The sequence below is a fragment of the Stegodyphus dumicola genome, chromosome 7 (genome assembly GCF_044657685.1).
Source record: "Stegodyphus dumicola isolate Sdum_Otavi_A_Nest chromosome 7, ASM4465768v1".
Taxonomy (NCBI): Eukaryota; Metazoa; Arthropoda; class Arachnida; order Araneae; family Eresidae; genus Stegodyphus; species Stegodyphus dumicola.
The window spans coordinates 142,981,757-142,986,764 of NC_140774.1; the positions used below are offsets into that span (position 1 = coordinate 142,981,757).

At 31.5% G+C, this 5,008-nt stretch overlaps 1 long non-coding RNA gene across 1 annotated transcript; it reads left to right on the forward strand.

Moving 5' to 3' along the window:
* The first annotated feature begins 202 nt into the window (after window positions 1–202).
* LOC118188839 (uncharacterized) lies at window positions 203–4,669 on the forward strand. Its single transcript, XR_015041914.1, has 2 exons — window positions 203–353; window positions 4,189–4,669. It is a non-coding gene; the product is annotated as an uncharacterized LOC118188839 (long non-coding RNA).
* The last annotated feature ends 339 nt before the right edge of the window (window positions 4,670–5,008 follow it).

Sequence of the window (5,008 nt, forward strand, 5' to 3'; positions counted from 1 at the left end):
ATGTTCTCATCGTCCAATAACCTCGAGTTAAGGAAGTAAGTGCATAGATAATATTTAACCAAAGAGCTAAAAAAAAATAACTTACAATTATCAAGTAGGCACGGCAGCTATTGTTGGATTAGCAAACATGGCATTTTGCTTTTACCAAAGTAAAATGCCAATAACCCATTAAGTAAATAATTACTTTTTATCGAATGATGTCAGCAGATTTTATTTTAAAATTTAATATAAATGCTTAGATCTCAATGCAAAAATATGCTCTGGTACAAACGTGAGATAATCTAAAGTTTCGGTCTTCATAGCTTTCATTTTCAAGTCTTCATAGCTTTCATTTATTCATCATGCAGAAAATGGTAAGGCAAATTTTCATGTTATATCACATTAATCGTTTTTCAGTTCGTGCTTATCACTATCAGAATTTGTGATTATTGGATGTTCTTTGCGACAAATGAACTTCTAACAATGTAGTTTACTGTTTTTTTTTTATATGATAGGCCAAAACTTCGGAAAATAACATGAAATGCATCAATAACTTTAATCTTTTCATTTTGTGGTATCACACAAGTGAAACTACTGTTCGTGAAATTTAATCTTGTACCTCTAATCCTCACTTTCAATTGGTTGTGAAAATGTCTTTTTCTCCATTTGCTACTGATCAATTTGTGATAACTTTCACAGTGTTAGACCATAAGGTTGTCTTTAACATAAGCTCATTAAAATAATAGCAAACAAACGCTTCATTCTATTGCAATCTACCTGTCATTTCTCCAGATAAAATTTTTATTTCTCCTGTTTCTGTTAAGTATACAGTTACGTGTAATAATTTCTTTTGTAGTTTGTGTTCCTTTTCTTTCTCTCTCTCTCTGTGTATATATTAGTTAAATCACCAACATGCAAGTACGCGTACAAATACTATGAAGTAAGTTACATTAGAGATGCTTTGATCTATTGAATGCTTTAATTTAAAAATATTTTGCCTCTTAAGATCAATAATTGAATTGTGTCATCTTAGTTATGGGAGATAAAAAATTTATTTAGTCTGCTACAAAATTATAAAAGCTACAAATTAAAAAAATAAAATTTAGGTAATGTTCAGAAAGATGTAGACCTGTTTAGATATGGAAATTGAGAAAATATCCTTTCTGTGGATTTCCAAAATTTAGGATGGACTTTTACTTCTTGTCAGTGCAATTTAATATATATTAGTGTGCCTCCGATTTTCTAACGAATCGAATAATTGTCTAAAATTCGCAACGGTATGCCTAAAATTCGCAACGGTATAAATTGCTTGGGGAATTAAAAATGGGAGAATTAAAAAGTAGAGAATAAAAACAAATTTAAACCTGTATATACAATTTGAGATTTGGGAATACATTTAAACGTAATTCGATAATAAATACACAATATTAAATATATTAAGCGAAAATGGATAAGGTATTTTAATGTTTCATTTTACAACATAATTCAAACTTTGTGCAACAATAAGCAATGCAGTTAAAACTAAATCGACTAACGAAATCAATCAAAAACTAAAATAAATAAATAAATAAATAAAAAAGAAAAACAAAATCTGAAATGTTTCAGATTTTAAATTACGTCCAAAGGGGCGTTTTTTAACATTTTGTGTGTTACCTTTCTTTATTAAATATCATGTTCTTCGCACTTAAACCATAAGATCCAGTGCAACAGCAATATCGCAAAATAGTTTTAAAACGAGCATATCTTTAGAATTTCCGATACAGAGACTCACGCGCTGGAGATAAAAATGTTTTTTCTGCACAACGTTGCCATTGCTCGCTTTGAAATCCTTGAGTTTGTTAATCAAAAATTCGTCAAAGTTTTAAAAAATAGGAAATCGATCATAAAACAAATTTCAAATTTCAAATTTGGTCTTCCACATGCTCATATTCGTTGGAGGATTACGTTATTCAAAATTCGATGACTCTATGTACCGTTGTTTTATCACAATACGAGAAATATACATACATTTATGCAGATTTTTCATTATTTAATTTCTTCAAATATAATGCAGGACTCTAACATTTTGTGGCAACAGTTTGAAAAGTGAACCGACATTTATGAGTCCGACGCAAAATGCCAAAACGAAAGTAATAGTCCTTCGGGACTCAAATCCCTTTGGACTAATAAAAATAAAAATATGTAGACAATGTTTTTTTGAAAAAACATTGTTAACCATTTTTAAAATTGATAAGCATTGATCAGTTTAGTGCATCCATGCCATGCACATTTTTTTTCTTTGCCTTTAGTAATACGGGATTTGGACAACGAATGTTCGAAATTTTACATTATAGCTCAGGGAATTCGCTGAATATAGAAATCAATACATGATAGGTCGTTCATATCATACTTTCCAAATGATCAAATAATCTCACTTGCAAAGATTTGCATTCAAAATAACTGCATTATTATTATGATTTTCAGATATGCCTTCCATATTCTATTGGTTAATAAATATAACATTATCATGTGTCACTGTCATGTATCATCATCGTCACTGATATTTATGCAATGTGTTTCGACAACTGTTTTAAAATATTTCATTAACGATATAATTTCAAAAAATAGCTAGTACGGTCATCTATAAATTTGATACATCATAAAAGTTCTGCTTTTCTCTCCATTTCTTTCATATTGGCCTTGACGTATAGTCTTACAACAAATTCATTGCAAAATATTAAAAAAAAATAATTAAATTTGGTATTCAAGGCAGCTAATTAAAATTTGAATTTCTAAATTGTCTGAATTAAATTAAAAGGTAATAAATTTATTCTTAAAATTACTAAATATTTCTTTCTTAAAAGTTGCATGTATTCACAGATATTACCTGTCTTGACAAAAAGAATATTTAAAAATGCAATTATATGGTGTTTATTTCAGATTTAATGAAACAGTTTAATGTTTCCTCATTCAACTGATAATAACTAATTTAATGGAATAGTTATATTTTTCTTATATAACTACACTAATGATACTTTCAAATAATTATAGCGAAATTCATACGTTGAATTTCGATACAGGATTAAAATTAATGAGTCTTTCCTTTAGCGATGAACATCACAATAATCAAATTAGGGTATTCTGAGTCATGCGGAAAAGTACAAAATTGTCACTACGATTCCGTATTTGAAAGAGAAACTTTTAATGCACTTAGAAATTATTCTAAAAGTAATGACAAGATTACTCAAGATCAGGTATTTGAGTAGAATTTGAAAGAAAATTTGATAGATTTTGCTTCAGAAAGTCTCTAGCATTTGCTCTAGATATAACATAAAGCTCTTTTAAGATTTGTTTATGATTAAAAAGGTTTTCATTTCTGATGTATAATAAAACAGCTAAGGCACTTATTGGTAGTGCCTTAGCTGTTTTATTATACATCAAATACGACAATTTATCAAAAACGACAAGAAATTGAGAAAGTTGATATATGTCAAAAAATAGTTTATATAAGTAGTATTTTGCCTTAATCTTACTTATTTTTATATCCGAATTTTTTAAAAATTAAATACAACCATCTATCTCCTTTTATTTCGTAGCTACTATAAAGTATAAGATAACTCAGTAATAGTGGTTACACAGTAATACTGGTTATTGACTCTTCCTGCCGTGCCAAATGGCCGTTTTCGATTTCCGGATAAAGCATGGATGTATGTGAATGTGCGGTGTTTGTGCAGCATGGAGTCGCTCTAAATATGTGGTGAGACGAAAGCCCCCTCGAGAGGTTGATTTTAGGGAAATAGTGGAGAGATCCTGGGTTCCATCCCCCGGGGTGCTCGCCATCAAAATTGGGGACATAAGTGAGCAAAGTCCTAATGCCAACTGTATGGTGTCTAGGCTCTTGCCAACGGCAGGCGCAGTCTTGCACTCCTTGCCACAAGAGTTTCGAGGACTTGCTCTGATGTTGCTGTCAGACAAGTGAGATAAGCAGAACATAACACAACATAAAATAAATCTTAGAATGCCATCAACAAATGTTCTAAGTAAGTAATAAAAATAAATAAAACACATACTAGAAAAAGAAAGCCTCTGAAAAATAAAATTGAATAGGGCATTTTTAAAACTTTATAAATTACCATTATTTTTTGGGAAGTAGTGTTCCGGTATGGTTTAAATAACCCAAGCTACAGATAATCACAAAACTGAAATTTATTAAATTTCCTTTCATTGCAGATCATTGGTATCATCTTTTGTTTGGCAGTTTTCCTTCTTGCTGCTGAAGGTCTTCCACAAGGAGGAGGAGGTGGTGGCAACGCTGGTGGCGGTTTTGGAGGCGGATTTGGTTTTAGCGGAGGTGCAGGAGCAAGCGGTGGAGGCGGTGGTGGCAGTGAAGGCTGTGGTGGCAAAGGAGGAGCAGAGGGAGGAGCAGGAGGAGGATTTAACTTTGGAGCTGAGGCTGGAGCAAAAGGCAATGGAGGTGCTGGAGGTAGCGGTGGAAAGTGATGATTTTATGACTGTAGGATGAATATTTTCCTTCCACATTTCAACAATTCCTAACCTGTATCTCTAAAAAAATTAGAAAACATGTTTGCGTACCGAGATCTTTTTTTAATAAATATGTGCTTGTTCAATGGTGTAATTTTCATTTAGAAATTTCATTAAAAATTTGTGAAAAGACCTGATATTAAAAATAAACGTGACAAGAAACCATAAATTGATTGCTTGGCTAGTTATTTCAATATGGCAAAGAACACGACGGTCGGCCTAAGCGAAGTGATGCTTTCCTGGGGGTCTTTCTAAGTAAAACTAGCTCGTAAACACATTGCACATAGACAAACAACAAAAACCAATCATGCAGCCAAGCCACTTGGGCTGGAATCCAGAAAGAAGTACAATTATTCAGCAGACTTTAATAGCTCAGCTACTGATTGTCCAAGTTAGCATAGGTATATTTTTCAACAATGAAAGAATAGTGATTAGGTATATTAAAAATTGCATTAAATTCTAATGATAGTACACATTTGCTATTTGAATAATTGGCTATTGGAAAAAA